Genomic DNA, 20,198 nt, shown 5'->3' on the forward strand with positions numbered 1-20,198 from the left:
AAGTTCCCACTAGGAATGTACACAACATTCTTTTATTCTTCATCTTTTGACTTGAAATATCTCCAACTCTTATTATGCATTAGGACTAATTAGGTATCATATGGTGACCATAATGGGTCATAAGGTTCTCTAGTGGGTCTTAGGAGTACTTAGAACCCATTATGACCCTTATGACATGCTAGGATAACTTATACATCATAAAGATGTCATATAATAAATACCATGTTCTACGGGGTCGCATGTTGTTTTGATTAGGCCTAATGATTCCTGATGACTCTTAATTTGTTGCAATATATTTTAATGGGTCTTTTTTTTTGTAGTGCATTTCATTTTTTTTAATGAGTCTTAATGAGTCCTAGGATCACTTAGGACCTATTAAGACTCCTTAAAACTACTATTATGCATTAAGTTCCACTCAGATCCATTAGCTATCACAACTTTCTTACTAGGTTGTAAGGGGTCCTAATGGGTAGTAGGACCACTTAGGACCCATTATGACCCCATATAATAAATTAAGACTTCTTATACATTACAAAGGTTTCATACAACTAGTAATGTGTTCTACAAGGTCCTAAGGTGTTCCAGTGAGACCTAGTGGGTCCTAGGCTTAACCTTTGAACCATGATGAAAACTCTAAGCCTAAACACGATTGAAATTACATAAAATTTTAAATTTGAATTAAAGTAATTGAAAAAAAAACTATAAAAAAGGAAATGTAGTAGGAAATCAATTACACAACTATCAATTTCACAAGTAGCATTAATGAATTCTTTCAAGAAAATTAAGAAGATAAGTTTGTATGCAATTAAAAACTATGATCAATGGAGGATTTTTTTAATTTTCACTACTAATTTATAAAACTAAAAATGGTATGTGTAGTGTGGTAGCTAATTCAATGATGTAGTGAGACATACGAGGGTTTTGATAGAAAGTAAACTTGTAAAAACTATTAAAAGAATCAAGGTATGTCTCTAATGTTTGATCTCTAAGTGGTTTTTCTTATTAGTGTCCAACACTTAGTCATTTTCTAGGTAGAGTTGGTTGATCATCACTGCCAACAAGGTGCCTGAAGTATGGACCAAGTTATATATATGCCAAGTGAATTAGTTACTATTGAGTATATAAAAGCTAAGAAATAACAAGAATATTAGTTATGACCAAGTGTTAGGATATAATTTAATTTTCGAGTAAATTAGTTTTGATATATGAGTTTTTGATGCCACAAACACTTACGTAAATAATTTTTGCTGACTTCTATGTAATATTTATGGATTCTAGAGACAACTAAGGAGATAATTATGATATATGTTAGAGAACATCAATCCCTAAGAAGCCAAAGTAACCAATCAAAAAAATTAGATGGATTAAGTGATAAAAGGGAGAAATCTAGATCATTGATCATGATCTAAAACCTTCTCCAGTTGTATATTTAACAAGAGTTAAAGGCCTAAATCACAAGGATGGTCATGTATATGTAAGAAGGTTAAGAAAAGAGTGAAGGAAGGCTAAGGTTGATAGCAGAGATAAAGATCATACATAGAAACCTAGCAATGAAGGGAATAAAAGAGTATATCATATTAGGAGATCAATTTAGAAAAGGGTAGAAGAGATCCATAATCTAACTTCAAGCTTTAATTGAAAAATTAGGTATTGAGACAATCTAACAAGTGGATCAGGGTAAATATCTTAACAAAGTGGTTTTAATAGACCTAGCTAAATCTCCTAATAGAGTGCTTACTTCATTGTAAGAATAAATCCTTTGATCAAGATAGAACTAACAATCTTATAAGATCATAATAGGGTAGACCCCTCATAGGGTATATGACCAAAAGTGATCCAACATTATAGCCTTAGCAATAGTGAAGATTTTTGGTTGTCATCTCCACCCTAGTTTAACCTTCACCTTAGAGGGTTTCTAGTTAACCAAATAAGTATAGGAGCACCTAAGAATTGCTTAATTAATCCAAGTTTTTTTTTTGGTTGTGTGTGTTCCTTTGGGGCATTTTGGAAGTATTTTTTTTAAGGTCATGTTGTTGGAAATATTCAGGACTAACAAGGTTACTATGAGGGGAGGGGTGAATCAGTAAACTTTAAAATTTAACCAATTCAACATAATAACAAATTCACCATTCATTCATCTACTTTATTGAATGCATGAAAAGATTAACACACTGATTTGGTGACCCAAAAACCTTTCAAATTGAAAGTAAAACTGGGGTGGGGATGATGCCCATGAAACTTCAATACTGCAGTATAAAGTTGGTCGGTTAAGGCTTACAATGATCACTTCTGGTGATCTGCCATGTTAGGAGCAAGTAGGACTGCTAGATCCACCTTGTTAGAGGATTTACAAACATACAATGAAGTATGCACTCTGTTAGGAGATTTAAAAAAGACTGTTAAGTCTACCTTGTTAAAAGATTTACAAAACTGATTCACCTATTAGGATGAAGCAGTGAATCTGCTTGCAACTGGTTTGCTGATTAGATCTTATGTATTGATCACTTGATGTGATGGATATATCTTTTCTGCTCCTTGATAACCTTGTTGAATACTCCGCTGTTGATTCTTTTTCAATTCGCTTTTACTTCACTATTACTTCTCTTCATCATTTCTATCTATCTATATTGCAAATGGCACAATACATTACATATATACCATTCCAATATTTACAGCAACAAGGTCGGTCAAACACAAGTGGACAAAACATTACTGAGTCGGCCAGATAGTAGAAAACTCAGGTTCCTCAAACTCACTCGGTGACCTTCTGACACTCGGCATCCACTACATTACTCGGCATCGTCATGCACTCGGTAGAGGTAGGGGCTCGGTCCATACTAATCACTCTGAGTAGCTTGGAACTTGGTAACCACTGGTGACTCGGTAAACATTGTGTCACTCGGTAGAAACTAACTCCTTTGATTCACTTGGTAAGCACTGAATACTTCTTTTATCTTTCTATCTTGGTAATCACTGAAACTTTCATTTACCTTCTTCACTCGGTAAATACTAAATCCTTCGTTTACCTTCCTGACTCGGTAAACACTAAATCCTTCGTTTACCTTTCTGACTCGATAAACATTAAAACCTTCGTTTACCTTATTGACTCAGTAAACACTAAAACCTTTGTTTACCTTTCTGACTCGGTAAACACTAAAACCTTTGTTTACTTTTCTGACTCGGTAAATACTAAAACCTTTTTTTACCTTCCTGACTTGGTAAACACTGCTGAACATACTTGGTAACCAACGAATGCTCAGTATGAACTATAAATTGAGTGATGAACTTGGTAAGCATTCAAAATAAAATAAGTGTTGTAACTAATGACAAATGTATCATTATTCCAACACATGTGGACCATGGTAGGAGTGCAATAGGGTTTTTTTTTCAAGAGTCTGATGACACTTGTAGGTGCAATTAGGGATCAACAAGTTGTAAAGCTCCTAATTTGTACAAAGTTGATGATGATGTCAGTAGGTTTTATAATGGGTTAAAGCCATATTTTTGTTATGGTTAAGGTCTTTGGTAAGGTTTAATGAGCATTGGGACTCATTTAGTTAAGTTATGCAAAAACTTGTCAAAAAGATGTAAAAGTTGCATTGTGCAACTTTACAACTTTGAAATGTTGCTCGGACAACATTGTTCAAATATTGAAAATTGATAAAAAGGGACCATAAAGGGTAGGTAACTACCTAACCACCCTACATAAGACATGTAAATACATGGCTGGACACCCATTGTATGGAGAGAAGTTTTGAATATTAGAGTTTGAAGTGTGTTTTGGGCATTTTCTGTGTATTTTCCATGATAGTGGTTAGTTAGAGGATTGAAGTTGGTACTGTAATGATTTTTGTGAGTAGTATAGATATTTTATTGATTCTATGTGGTATTAATTAGGAATTTTGTGCAAATTTTCTTTCCTTTTGTAAATAGTCTTATTTTAGGATTATCATCGGTTCTGTCCAAAAAGTTTGTAAAGATGAGGTTCTAGCTCACTTTCCCATACTATATTATGAATGATCTCTTGGGACTAGTGAGTAGACTCCATGCACATATATTGTGTAGAATCTTGGTCTCTCAAATTTAGGGGATCTATTTTTAATGTCTATCCCTAGGAAAGCCTATGGTGTGTTTGGTTAGGGAAGACCAAATTGAAAAAAACATAACTTTGAAATGTGAATAGATAGAGTTAAAATTCCTTTTGTTATTGGAAGATAAGAGTCTTGAAAATATTTGTAAAAGAGGGAGCAATTACACCAATCCATTTGTTATCCTAAAACTTTCCAACTTGTAGAGAAGCTAGTAAGAGCTGAAAACTCTTAAATTCACTCAATTTGAGTTAGGGTATTGTATAGAAGGTGGTGACCCCAAGACCTAAAAAATCCTTGAGGGGTTAGAATATGATCCAAGAATCTAAAGAAAATTTATAAGGTTTCTTTTGAAGGATTTGGAGAAAATCCATATTTTCTTGGAGTAGGAGACCTAAATGGTGCTAGTAGCCTTTTAGGCCTATTTTTGAAGAATTGGTAAAATTGGATGAAGATTTGAACTAAGTGGGACTCCTAACACCATAATTGGTTGAATTTAAGTACTTGAAAATACCTCTACATGTTTATAAGGATAAGTACAAGACTCTGAGGTTAAGAGCCTTTGAGGTGGTTTAAGGGCTATGGTTAGTGAAGCACAAATGCATCAAGTTTTAGCTTGATTGGTGAATTTTCTTGGTAGTTGTGTTAGCTAGAGAGACTGGGGGATACTTAGAAAATAAATATCTGATAGGTGACAAGTATTGTGGTGAAGATACCATAGAATTCTTTGAAGAACACTAATAACATGAACCTATGATTGGTTTGTCCAACCTCCCTATCAGATTGGTATCAGAGCCTCAAAATATTAGGCTTGTGGATAAATGTTCTAGATAGAGTAGTTAGTAGGAGAAACTATAATGGTGAAAAATGAAGAGTTAACAAAGAAAGTAACTGAGCAAGAAGAAGAAAATAGAGTGCTCAAAAATAGATTAGCTTAACCAGAGGAAAAGTTGGATCAAACTGATGAAATGACTGAGGAAGTTATGGGTAAGGTTGAAGGAGAGAAGAAAGAGGTGGCTATAGAAGATGAAGAACCTACACTTGATCCTATCCTTATAGAGGAACAATTCTTAAAGGCATTGAAAGAAATGAGTGAAAAGGTACTTGAAGGAATACCCCTATTTAGTAGAAAGATGGAGGCAAATCTAGTCATGGAGTGGATATAAGGAATGGAAAACCATTTTAAGTGTGATAGAATCATTGAGGTACAAAAGGTGAGAGTAGAAAATTCAAGGTTGAGAGGCTATGCATTAACATGGTGGAATTTCATCAAGGTAGAGATATAAAAAGAAGGTAAGAAACCAATTTCCACGTAGAAGGGAATGGGTCACAAAGTGAGAGAGGCATACATGCTATAGGATTATGAAATTTAATTGTATCAGAAGAGGCTAAGTTGTAGATAGAGGAATCTTGATGTGAACTCCTATACTAAGGAGTTTTAAAAGCTTTTCATGAGGTTAAATGTATCTAAAGATGAAAACCTTAAGGTGGCTAGATTCTTGAATTGTTTGAATGGAGTATACAAGAAGAGATGACTCTTCTTAGTCCCAAAATAGTACACAAATGCTATCAATTGGCTATTAAGATTGAAGACAAGAGTAAAAGGAAACATGATCAGACTTCTAAGGTAAGAGGAAGAGGAAGAGGCCAAAGAGGTCATACAGGTGTATACCAAGGTAGAGGGATTGAATCAAGAAATTAAGGAGAGTCTAAATCTACAGAGCATGGGAATGAGACTAATTGTAGAGGAGGCCATTGAAGGGGTAGAGTAAATCAAGGGGTTTCTAATAGAGGAAGAGGTGTAGGAATAAGTAACTCATACTTTTCTATCATGAAGTGCTATAGTTGTAGATAGATGGGTCACCCTACCTATAGGTTCCCTGAGAAGGCATCTTCTTCAAACATAGAGAAGAGAGTAGCATATGCTCAAGATGATTCAACAAGTGCCAAGTCACTAGAGATTAGACATATTGAGCTAGAAATGGGGGAAAATTTAATATCTAGAAGAGTTCTAATTAGACAACTAGTCAAAAAGGAGCCAAAGTAGAGAAGAGCCTTATTTAGGGTAAGATGTAAGATACTTGGTAAAGTATATAAGGTTATTGTGGATTCAAGTTCCATAGATAATATAATCTTAGAGGAAGCAATAAAGAATCTAAAGATGGAGAAGATACCCCATACTAATCCATGCAAGGTGTTAGCCCTTATTTTTATGGCCATTATCTCAAAATAGTTTGTTGTATTTTCAAAGCTTTTAATAGTTATATCATTTGATCAAGGAAAAAAATTTGAATTAAACCCTAAATACAAACGTGACATACCTAAAAAAACCCTAGTGCTACTTTAATTTTTCTTTGGTAGGGTGTTTTGTTTGTAATTTTGAAATCTTTCACTAAATAGGGATCTCTCAAAATCATATCTCTTCTTAACCTATGGTTTCATTTTAGTTGGGCTATCTCCCACATAAATTGTCTTTTTAACCCAAGTGGTGAGTTATTTTTATAACCATTGATCTTCACCAAGATGTATGGCCATCACATTCTTTTAATTCAAAAATGTAGTGTTTCTAACGAAAGCAAGGATGTGAGGAACTGACACCTATCTTATATGACCAAAGAAACACAAAAATCAGTAGTTTAACAATAGCCCTCAGATCTTGCTAAGATAAATGATTCACATTTCCTCACACAATAAAGATCTTCAAACTTTAGCTATTGCAACTTAGTGAGAGTTTGACACAAGTACAGTGAGAGATCATATTAGATTACTTCAAATGCTATGTTACTATGTGCCCACTGTCATGCCATGATTGGTTCTCAAGTTAGGTTGATTTATCTATTTTGGTTATTTCTAGATTGTAGATTTAGATGAAGATCAATGATTCACGTTCTTGTAAGATATAAATGATCGATGTTTGAGAAAAGAGAGAATGTGAGGGGATGCCATGTGTCATTGTGGGTCCTGAAAGGATGGAAGAATATACAATTCTCATAACCTTTGATCAAAAGATAAATCAATAATTCTCATATTGTCACATAATAAAGGTAAAAGCTACTTAAAAAATGCAATGATATGAGAAACTAATAAGTATCCTAATGGGCCTGCATTATATTAACCATTCTAAAGAATGAGCATTTTTCTCAGCCAAGATTTGAATGGAGATCAATGATGGTCATATTCTCATAATGGAAATATGAAGCTTTTTTAACTAAAGTGATAATGTGAGGAAATGACACATGGAGTTGTGAGTCTAGTTTATGTTATGACTTGGAAAAGGGAGGATATCATCATAAAGAACCAACTAATATATTTTGATTCCCTCTAAGTATTATTTATAACAAAGATTAATATCTTTCTCTAGTTGTTAGATTAGAAGAATATCAATGATTATTGCATCCTTGTAAAATAAATTTGTTCCAAGTTTAACCAAAGTGAGAATGCTAGGTATTGCCACGTGTCCTTGTGTGTAGCCTACTACTACATTAACATGTAAAGATCTTAATCACACAGTATTAGAGGATCTATGATGCTTGCATTCTCATGATTTGAAGATAAAATATTTTTAACCAAAGTGAGAATGTGAGGGCATGACATGTGTCTTAGTGGGCACATTCTGTAAGATGAATGTTAAGAAGATATGGATTTTTATTGATCATCAGATGTAAGGTGGTGAAGGGTTATCGTGATCTTGAAAAATAAAAGTGTTTAGGTTTTAAACAAAGCAGCAATGTGAGAACTCAACATGTGTCCCACTAAATAAAAGGTTACACAATATAAAGTTTGAATCCTAGCTATCAAATTTTTCCTAGATCAATGAATTTTGTTCAATTTTTTGTGTAACATGTAGAATTTTTCTGTTAGAGAAATAATGGTGTTTCAAGGCAATCTCATGCAAACAAATTTTGCATAAATTCTATAATTCATTCCATGATCTAGTATCAAGTGAAACAAAATTGAATAAAAGTAAACAATGGAATGAGTTCCATTTTTTATTTTGTATCTCATCTAGTTGAAAAGATACACAATGGACTAATTGGCATTAGCAAGGGTAAAGTTGATAAACCCTTTTGTTGGTATTTTTTTTGATGTATATCTGACTATACAAGGGTGTTTATATAATTGCTAAAGACATGAAACTAGAGTGAGAGAAGGATGGAGATAAGCTACCAGTTCAACTCTAGATTGTAGGTATGACTTGGGAAGTCATGGATGCTAGTTCTATCAAGTTTGACAAGGTATTTTGCATCAAAGATGAGGATTTATTGAGTGGAGATAATCCTTGAATTCTCCAACCCTTGCTGGAACTAATTAGGCCTAAGGATCAAGCTAAGGTTTCAAAGGTTAGCCATAACTAGGGAGACATTATCCCTTATTAAATTTCAATTGTATTTAGAGTATATGGTTTCCAAGGGAAACCTCATGTCCTACCATACCAAGTGCTATTGAAAGTAATAATTGTTGAGTTCTTATGGTAGGTTGGAGGACTTGAAGAGTGGGAATTGGTGGGGAGATCAAGGGGAACAATCTTCTCAAGTTTTATGGTCATCCACAATTTTGTGCTAACAAAAGGAGGATGGATACATTTGGGTAAGTTTCTTGAAAAATATCAAATGGCACAATCTCGTTCTCCTTTCATTGATTCAAAAGGTTTTTATGAAATGTTCAAAGAAAGAACCAAAGCCAATCCTATGAACAAGTATTTTAGTTTCCTGAAGATGTGATTAGAAACAATTTTTCTCTACAAGAACAAGAAGTAAAGAAAGAGAAATATAGGGTTTATAGAAGGGTTTTGGAGTTCGTTAATATGTTAGATAGAAATTATGGCCCTCTAGTTGATATAAATTTTTCGGGGGAAAAGTTGAATAAACTAATGGCAGATTTTTATGCAATCATGCAAACTTTAAATGAGAAGAAGGAAGTATTAACAAAAGCATACCTAGATTAGGCCAAGGAGGTTGAGAGGAGAATGGAAAATATGATTGGTATCACTCCTAGGTAGTATACTCTCAAGAGAAAGGTTGGGTATGTAGTTTCCATGAATGTGAGGGCACATCCTATGCTGGCTTATAAAAGTCAACATTTAGAGAGCCCACCCTTAATGCCAACTACAAAAGGTCAAAAGTTAGAGGAAGGATCCTCATCCAAAGTAGAAGAGTATCCTCCATCCAAAATGTCTATCCATTTTCACAATGAAGAATCCTTGAGGGAGTGGTTGAAAAAAATAGGTGGTCAAGATAATGTTTTAATAACAACATCATAAGTAGAGGAGGTAGTGCCTGAAGAACCTCCAATACCACTCTTAGCCCTCACTATTGAAAACTTTAAAGAGATCGAGATGGATCCTATTATAGAATAATCTACCAAGAGATTTTTGGATAATGATGATTCTGTAAAATCTAGGGTCTTTATCCAAATTTTGTGGAGGTATAATGTATCAAATTTTGAGGCAAAGTGCAAGAAGGAAAAAGTAGAGAAACCTAATAAAAAGGAATATAAGATAGAAGAAGAGGTAAAAGCCAAGTTAATGAAAAATTCAGTCAGATAACCCATGAAGGGGAAGGAAATTGCTGAAAGATTTAGGCCTGCTTATACTTCTAGAGTGGGACATTGGTAATGCAATAGTTTTTGATGCCATAAGGAAGGAAAAATAAATCAAGTTTAATAAAGGAGTTAAAGATGCCCATAAAGGGGTCAAATATAGAAATGAACACAAGGTCCTAGTGATATGGTCTATCCAAAAGTGGAATAAGTCAAGACTCTAGGATGCTTTAGATGTAGAGCACACAAGAATCCTAGTTGTATATAGAGTTGGGAATGTGGATAGTGAAAAAGTCACCTACAAAGATAAAAAATAAATGTCTTGAGTTGAATGCTAAATTTGAGAAAGTATTAGAAGCATATGATGAGAGGGGGAGGAAAATAAGTGAAATGGAGAAAATCATCTCAAACTTACAAAAGAAACAAGGTAAGAGAAAGGTGGGGGAAGAACCCAACCAGCTTTTAATTACATCCTCCCTTGCTCCACCACTTCCTATTGTGCCTATTGTGGAAATCCTTGGCACACCTCAACATCTAGAATTTCATACTACAAATGAACTGAATGAGGAGAAAGCTAATCTTAGAGAAGTATAGGTAGAGGTGAAAATTAAGGATAAAGACAGAGTTAGAGATACAATTTTGTATCTAGTAGATTGAATAAATTGTCCTCTTTTCTATATAGGGATGTAAGGAGTAGTAGATATTTGAAGAGAAATAGAAAATAATGATATTTCCTTGAGGAAATTCTGAATAAGTGGATCAGTAGGGAATATTGTATCACTACTTTACATTTTACTATCATTGATAAGATTAATGATGAAATTAAGAAAACATATGACCAACCAAGTGACCTACTATTTTTTGATCAAAAAAGAAATATGTTACCAAGAAATTTGAGAATATGTTTCTCTAGATATCTCAAGAGGAATTTTTATTTATCTCCTCATGTCCTAAAAGGTCTAGGCATCATAAAAGATAAGGAGGAATATGGAAATGAATTAAATGAAATAATGGGTATCATAATGAATGATGCAGTTAATAAAGAAAAATATATATGGTTTGGAAGAACTATTGAGGTGGTTGTTTAGGTCCAAATATTATTTGATTCCTTTGAACAAGATTTTGAAGAGATAAAGAAGTTGAGAAAGGATATTTTGAAGAGAGAGAAAAATTCTCAATTTTGGCTAGCTAGATGACACTATTTTCAACAAGTGAATGATAGAGTATTCTTTAGCCTCATAATTATTATAGGTGGAAATTAAGGACATGTTTGTAGGAAAATAAAAAACTACTAAAGAACTCAAGTTTGGTGACAAAGCTATTCAAAAAATTGATGTAAAAGAAAAAGAATTGAATTCACAAGTGTCTCAAGGTGTTGAAGACATAATACTAGATGTGGTTAAGGAAAAGGATAACCACTTTCTTTCTATAGATAATAAAGAATCAAATCAAAGCATAGAGAAGAAGAAAAGGTGGATTCAAAACCTAAAGAAGAATAGAAAGAAAAGATCCAATCATCAAGAATTCAGGACAAACAAGAAAAGGACAAAACATAATAGGCCCCACCACAAAGAATCAAATAAAGGAGTCATTTTGTTATCAAGAAAATGGCCACAAACATTTTTGTTTCCTCTTGTAATGATGAAAGTGACCTTTCCTCTTGTTTTTAATCTTTAAAAAAAAATTATAAGGAAAATTGTCCTTTCCCCCCTAGACCTAAAGTTTGTTGCAACTCTTGCTATAAAATCAGTTCCTAGGGCTAGAGGAGGTGTCCAAGTTTTATTTTTGTTGAACTAAGTTGTGTTCATGTCTTAAATCAGTCCATGCATATTGTAATTTTGTTCCAAAATTGAATAGAAAGTTAATGGTTTTTGGTACATTTGAGTTAATTTTCTAATAAGGATAGTCACTAAATTGTACACAATTTCAAAGAAATTAATACTAATGAAGAAAGTTAGTTGTTCATCCTACATCTTGTCTTTTCTCTTATCTCCATTTTGTTCTTTGAGATTTAATGACAAATTTAATTAAATTTCAATTGTAATTCATTTTGAATTATATTTCAATTTCATTTTGCTGATAATCTAATGTGTTATGTAAATGCTTAATGTAAATTGGAAGAACTTTATGGTTTTATTTAATTGAAGATTTTGATAAGTATGATTTGGAAATGAACATTGATAATCTTTTTACAAAGTGTTGAGATAAGTTCTAGAAGTAGATGTCTAATTCCTACATTAATAGCCCAATAGATAAGGCATTGGTCATCCTCTAAAGTTAATCTAGTTGGAATACCTTATAGTGTGCAAAAAAAATCATATAAATCAATCTTCAAATGTTTCATTATGGAACAATGAAATATAAAACCTTTGCTTGACTCATGAAGTCCTAGGGTTTGATAAAGTAGCCATTTTTCATCTCTTTATTATCCTTGAATTAGACGAATTAAGGAAATCATTTGTTATTTTGGAGTTCATGTTGAGTTTTGAGTTTAAATGAAGTAAAAAATGAGTTCCTAGGTACACCCACCTAAATCTTATAGAGTTCAAAGTGGAGAAGACATCAAATTCTTGTTAGTTGGTCCTTTTAGTTTGCATATCAGTATACCCATTATGGTTTCTAGCTAATTCCTAGGTTCTCAGATCATCCAAAGAGGTTGTTAAAATTATTTCAAATTAGAAGCCAACAAAATGGAAATTCTATTGAGGATTGTGTGTATTGGTAAATTTTAATAGAAAAATCTTGAGAATCTACAAAATTTTAAAACAATAGGAAGTGCATGATGCAGGTCTTGTCCAAATAGTGCATTGTCCATGTGACAAAGTTTTTTTTTTTTTTTACAAAAGTGCATTGTGATAGAATTTCTTGTGTTAGATCTCTAATTACACATTCTATCCTCATGTTGTTTTCTATCTTATAACCATATTAAAAGTTTTTCCCCTTAGTGGGTGGAGACTCAGTCAAAGTTTAATTAAGATAGTGCTTAATTTTTAAGTGTTTATTAAAATGGTTGATAAGAGAAAAAACACAAGAGCATACACAAAGGAAAATCCATAAATTCCTTTATATATAGATTTACTCCAAGGTGGTAGGAAAAACCAACCCAAGAAGAAAGGTGATCCTAACCACACATGGAAACATAGAGAAAATACTCCAACCCACTTCCAATATCATATGGTAGATTGAGAATCTTCATGCTTAAATTCTAAATATGAGCATACTAGGATTTTAGGTGAAATATTCAATACCCCATTGCCAAAAGAAAGAATCTTCCAAGATAAAACTATTTCTTTTGTAAGGGATACCATTTTTAGACCCAATGTGTCTAAATAAGTAACCCATATGTAGTGTTATAAGAGTACCTTGAATGTTGGGCCAAATATAGGTCAAGACCCATATGTTGAAAGGAATCTCATAGATTTAGATGATCCCATAGATTTAGAAACTACTTCTACAGATCTTGATGAATTGTTGGTAGAAGATTGTTGAGGAAGATGCCAAATGCATTCATTTGGAAAAGGAAAAGGAAGAAATCACCATGAATGTTGTGTGTGTGTGTGTGTGTGTGTGTGTGTGTGTGTGTGTGTGAGTGAGAGAGAGAGAGAGAGAGAGAGAGAGAGAGAGAGAAATCTTGCTAAGAACAATAGAAGCTCTCAAAGAAAAAAAGAAGTTGGAAGAGATATCATCTGCTCTAAAATTAGATATATTGGAGATGTGGGAGATATAAGGTCAACAATCCAAGAGCAAGAACACCTTCTAAGAGAGAAGCAAGATCCCAAGTTGAACCCTATAAACCCATTGAAGAAAATTTCATAGATCTTACCTTTGAAAATCCTGATAAAGGTAAGAAGAAGGTTGTAGGAATAAAAATTAATGAACCTCCTATTCCTCTTAAAAATAATGTCATGTCAAAACTAGACTTGGAACTGGAGAGAGATGAGAAGGAGAGAGACGATATTGCAAAAGAGTTGGAAAAGGTTGAGAATGAAGCCAAAGAAACAAAGACAAGAAGGAAGATCCATTTCCTTAAATCCACTTCTAGCCTAACAACTTGGTAAACCAAACTACACAAGCTATACCTTCTATTCCAACTTGTGGAATTTTTATAAATAGTCAAAATTTTCCCAATCAATACCAACTTTTTCTTCCACTAATGATAGTCAGTTAACTACATCCCAACAATTTCACATCCCTACATAGACCCAAGGGGCTTGACCTAGTATTTTAAATGTCTTAGGTTTTTAGAAGAGTCCTATTTACATGGAAAGATAAAATCTAAATGACCTTTGTAGGTATCCCTATCTTTCCACATCTTATCTCCAATGACCTGATAGATAAGATCACTAAGTTCATAGGAAATAATGCTATAAATGGTGAAGAGAATTTTAAAAAATTCACTGATATGCTAAATGACTATGAAGTGGAGCATGAGGATGTGTTATGAAATTATTTGTGCACTCACTTATTAAAGATGCAATGAACTAGTTCAAAAGATTGCCTGATGACAATATTGGTTCTTGGGATGATTTAGAAAAGGTGTTCAAAGAGCAATATGGTGACCACACTAATGCAAGTTTCATGTTGAACAAGGTCAATAATATTAAGAGAAATTAGAATGAGTCAAAATTTTATTTTAATGTAAGATTCTAGAAGGGCATGTACAAATTGTTTCAAGTTATGAGACTAGGTGAGAATGTGTGTCTCACTACCTATTTCAATGCCTTTGATAAAAAGATGGATTATATTCTAAGAGATAAAGATCCCATAATATTAAGGGATGCTTTCAAGATAGCTGTCAATATTGAAAATAATAGAAAGGAATTTGGTAAGCTTGGAAGGAGACATGATCTAAAATTGTTCAATCCTAGGGAAATAGGAAGGAAGGTGACAAGCCTTCCACAACCAAAAATATTGACAATGACAAAATGGACTAGGTTTCAAATTTGCTAAAGAATTTGGATCCTTCACCAAACTCAACAAATAATCCTAATTCTAGTGAAAAATCACAATTCAATAATAACTTTAATAAGTAGACCAGATTGTAGAACTATCCCTATAACACATAGTGGAAGGATGGAAAGCCCATTCCTAACCTAGCCCAAGGCCCAAAGGATAAAAATACACCTAATCCATTATAAAGAAATTTTGTAAATATGATGTATGAGATGCTTTGTTGCATTATTTGTCAATTTACTCATTCTCCTGACTACTATGTTGTTACCCAATCATTTTCTACAAATTGGTAAACAAAACTTAAAGAGGGTGAGGAAGAAAAGGGTCATGAAGACGTGGCATGTAATATGATTAATTTATGTGACAATGGTGAAGAATATGATCTAGAAGAATTTGAGATTGATGTTAGTAACCAACAAAATATGTATTAGTTACACCATCAACAAGTATTTTTCATATGTTGACAATCAAAATGATGATAGGATGTGCAACATGATATCATATGTTGAACATATGAATTTGAGGAAACCATCTAAAGAATAAATTGATAGAATAATTGCTGAGATGGTTGCTCAAGTTCAAAGTACTTAAAATTTGAGAAATATAATAGTGAATACTGCTACTGAAAGAGAATCTAGTATTTTCATTAAAGATATAGCACATAAGATGAGTGATGGCCATAAGGGAGAGAATCCAATGGTTGTCAAGATTAAGGACAATCAGACCAAAATGTGGGAATCTAAGAAAAAGGTGCAATTTCAAGGTGTAGAGGTAGTCAAGATTAATCCACAAGAAAAGAAATCAAATCTTGATGTTGCTAGACAAGTGGAGGAGCCTGCTCTTCAAATACAAGAAACAAAAGGTAATCTATTTAAACCTCTTCTATATGATTTTGTTGACATGAGTTCCATGTTATCACAAATTACTGCAAAAGTTGATTTATCTAAAATGTTTAGGATAGAACAACATAAGAGTAAAGCCCTTTCTCAATTACGTGGGATTGAAAATAGTAGTTTTTTTGATAAAGAGTCATTAGTAGGCATGAGGTACCACTTGTAGTAAGAGAGAAGGAAGAAAAAGGAGTTATATCTCAAATACCTCGAATGTATTTGGATAATTATTCTACATCCATTATAAAAAACATTGACCCTTTCTTCCTTAGCCTAATTATAAATGGAAAGACCTTGAAGAATTGCATGATTGATTTAGGTGCCTCAAATATTGTCATGCCTTTTAAGATTATGGAAGCTCTTGTCCTAAAGGTTGATATAAAATAGGGTAGATATATAAGCATGGATGCTAAAGAGGTCCTTGTTGTGAGTGCTAATTATGGCCTATAAATTAACCACACTTCAACATGATCATTATATGTAGAATAATCCTAGAATGAACATGGGATTGTTCATCTAAGATACTCTAAAGATTTGATCTATTGCCTCATAACTAGATTGATTTTTCTATTTTGTTTCAGATTGAGAAGCTAGCAACTAGAAATCTAGAATGAAGGATTTTAAGCTATGTGGTATGCAAGATTAACATAAATGTATGCAAGTTAGTCTAGAAATAAAGAGAGAAAATTATCCTAAATGTATGCATGATTAAATTATATGAGAGATAACATGTGAAAATAAATGAGATTGTGAATGCAAGAAACAAGTAATCAATTCAACATAAGTTTAATACTTTTCATATGCATCCTCTAAAATGAGGAACTGAGGGTTTCTTAAATAGAATCCTAAAATTTGAACAAAAATCAAGATAAAATATAATGAATGGTCGAGATTTGAAATGAGATTCAGTTAGAATAGAAACTTCCCTATGCAAATGAACTTAATTGATTCAGTTCTAAGTGTAATGGAGAGTTAACTATTTCAATTCTGTACTAAAGAGAGAATTTGGAGAGTATATTTGATTTAATAGAATTGAGTATGACCTCATAAATGAATAATCTTAATTAATTGAATAATTGAACTTAATAATTAGAATGAGGATATATTTAATTAAATAAAATACATTAAATTCCTTAATGTATATTAGCAAAAGGAGTAAATTTAATTTAATTAAAGTGCCATGACTCATAATTAAATTAAATTGATTAATAGGTTTATCTTATCTAATTCAATTAGACTTAGGAATTAAATAGAGTATGTAATTAATGCAGATTAGGGTTTTTCTGCATTTGAAACTTAGGTCAAGTAGAGATTGTCAAAATCGAAATTGTCTAGTATAATAGGACTTAAGATTGATTAATAGACTGAAATTAGTTTAGCATGGCAATGTGCAATTTTTGGGGGATTACATTTGCCCCTCTTTGAATGAATGTGTGAGTAACAAAATTGATTCAAAGAAATTAGAAGTATGAAGCATAGATCAAGAAATGAGATTAGTTCTAGAATTGATGATACAGAGACCAATTGATAAGCTTTTAAAGGTTATCTCTAGAACAAAGCTTAACCTTAGGGAATTGAGATAGAACACATAGATATAGATGTAAAAGAATAAAGATTATCAAACTTCATAGAATTGTTCCTAGAACAAGACTCAATTTTTAGGAGTTAGGGTTAGATTGACCCAATACCTATCCATTAGAAGATGAGAAGATTAATCATGTTTATAGAATTATCCCTAGAATGAGGCTTAACCATCAAGTGTTAGGGTTAGATTATCTTGATACCTGTCCACTAAATAGTGATTGAAAGAAAGAATTTATAATTATCTCTAGAAAAAGCTTAATTCTTAGCAAGAATTAGAATTATCTCCATAACAAAGCTTAACCCTCAGCAAGAATTTGGGATTATCTCTGGAACATAGCTTAATCCCCTAGTGTCTAGATAGAACACCTAAATACTAGTCCATGAAAGAGATAAAAAGACCTATCATGAGTTGTAGAATATCCCCAGAATGAGGCTTGATCCCTAGGAGTCAAAGTTAGACTATCTTGATACTTGTCTATTAAACTCTGACAAGAACTATTATAAGATTTCTCAGCTGATCAAAAGATAAGATAGATGACATATGATGCCACATATAGGGGAACAAGATGCCTCAAGTGATGAGATGTCCTGAGTAATAAGGAAATAAGATTCAAATTGAGTTGAAGCTAATTTTGAAAGATTAATGATGTAACCATCCTACCCCCTTGGGAGTGAAATTGAAAGATGACACACTAGAATAGTGATGGAGAGTAGTAGAGTGAGAGATATGAAATAAATAAAAGATTAAAAAGAATGTAGAATAGATTAGAACAGTTTAAACAAAATTTAGAGTAAATTCAAAGTGATTTCAAGGTTTGAAAGGCCAGGTTTGACCAAAGTTGACCAAATTTGACAAGAGTTGGCTAAAGTTGACTTTTTCCAAAAAAAATTGGAAAATTTGAAGAAAATGTGATTTGAAAATATTCCAAGAGTTACAAAGTTTTAAAAAATGGACTACACAAGCATTTGATTACATTAGTTCCAAAATTTTAAAATGAGATTTTTAGCTATTTAAGTGTGTTAGATTTTGAATTCATTCCCAAAAATGAGTTCATAGTGGCCAAATTAGCCAAGGAGGTGATTTTCATGTCAATTGGAGGATTTTGAAAAATAAGGTCAAAACCTATATAAGGCCCCAAAAGGTCATTTTCAATTCATTTGTTCTTTTTTTTTTTATGAAGAAGAGAGCTCTAAGGAGAAAGATGGTGGTCCCCCTACATCGTCATTGATTTGACTGTTCAAGGTGACATAGTTGGCTAGCAGAGTACAGACCTTCAATGAGTCATCGATTACCTATATTATCATCATATTTTTATGCATTTTAGTCATTTTTATAAAGATTTTAGGGTTTTTTCAAAAAACTGCCATTGAGTTTCATGTAAGGATTAGTTTTCTTGCACGCACCTAAATCTTCTTTCATGCAAGGAAGTACCAAAATGGTACTTCTTCATTGGAGGTGCTAGGTTTCTTCATGTGGGAGGTACCCATCTCTCGCATGAGAGACCCTAAATGATATTGTTTTTTCACTTACCGTATTGATGTTTCTCACATGAAAAATGAAATCTTGTATAAGAAAGTGAAATTTTGTGCTAGAAAATGAAATCTTGCATTAAAATTTGATGTTGTGTGCAAATTTTTTGTTGAAAATTTGATTTTTTCATTGTCATTTTTCACTTTTGTTAGTCACTTCTACATGTTTGATACTAATCATGCTCATGTTGTTTTTCATGTTTATAGGTTACATTTCTTGATGTCACTTTCACATCGCACTATCCTCCTTGTAAAACATTTATTTACTGGCTAGATATCACAAACTTGCCACATATCAACTCCCTAGGCCTTTCACATCTATGTGGTATCCCCGCATTAGTGGTGAAACAAAGATTATTGGCTTCCCTCATAGAGAATTTCCACTCGGAGATGAACTCTTTTCACTTTCCCTAGGGAGAGATGACAGTCACCCTAGATGACATCTATAGAATTCCTTGGATCTCATTTCATGGGCCATGAATTGAGTATGATGTTCAGTTGAGATTGGGTACATTGGTACCAAGGGCCCTCTTCTAGGAGGAACTCATCATAGGAAAAGCTATCACATGGGAGGAGCTAGTATAGACTTATGGTCCTACCCACAAGTTAGCAGCAATACTGGGTATCTTCTTGAGTTACTTCTTTGTGCCTAATAGAGGCCACCATGGATTAGAGTGCAGTTGGAGACAGATGCTAAAAAGGATGTTGGAGGAGCCAACATGCTTTTGGTGGGGTCAGTGTATGCTAGCCCATATGTTCCATGAGATGCATGAGATAGTCTACCATGCAAGGAAGAGCATGGCTATAGGTATCTATGTTATTTAGGTGTGGAAATGGGAGCACTTTCCTATTATGAGGTCAATCTACATAGATAGGAGATAGGACCATGAGCCTTATATATGCAAATACCATGGATAGATGATCTAGATAGCTTTGGGTAAGACTTAGCAGTGAAGAGGTTAGTTGGATGACCTTGTAGCAGTAGTGTGGTAACCATGGAGAGAGATTGAGGCATGGGATGATGTCTAGGTGGAGATTGACCATATGTTTACCTCCTGACCATTGATTGGTTGTTCGATATCTGTTATTGAGAGATTTACATTGATATACATGTGGCAATAGTACACTCAACAATAGGATATTTTACATGAGTACCATACCTATGTTTGCTTTGCCTTAGATATAGAGTGAGGATGGTTAGTGAGACTAGGCCCTAAGAGGTCTATGATTGATGTGCAATCCATTTCTATGACACAGTGGGATCATATGGTAGCAGTAATAGATCAGGGGATCACTCTAGAATACCAGACACATTTTGTGAGTCATTCCTTCCTGTTATTTATAGACCTAGTTGGGATGGTGGTGCTTGTATAGCCCACATAAAAGCCACAATAACAACAACACCTAAAAAATATACAACATAGGTGTCATGTCCCCTATTCAAATAATTAAAAAAAAAAAACTTTGTTAAGGCAAGCAAGCTCCAAAAAGGTGAAATTTTAGAAAAAGGGGTTAATCTTTGGAAACCAATGGACTAATAAATAAAAATTATTATTAAATTATATTTTATTAACCCCTCTTGGATGTGATTTAGGGTTATGCCCTCTTTAAAAGG

The sequence above is a fragment of the Cupressus sempervirens genome, chromosome 8 (assembly GCF_028749045.1).
Source record: "Cupressus sempervirens isolate cs-2001-9-10 chromosome 8, ASM2874904v1, whole genome shotgun sequence".
In the NCBI taxonomy this organism is placed as follows: domain Eukaryota; kingdom Viridiplantae; phylum Streptophyta; class Pinopsida; order Cupressales; family Cupressaceae; genus Cupressus; species Cupressus sempervirens.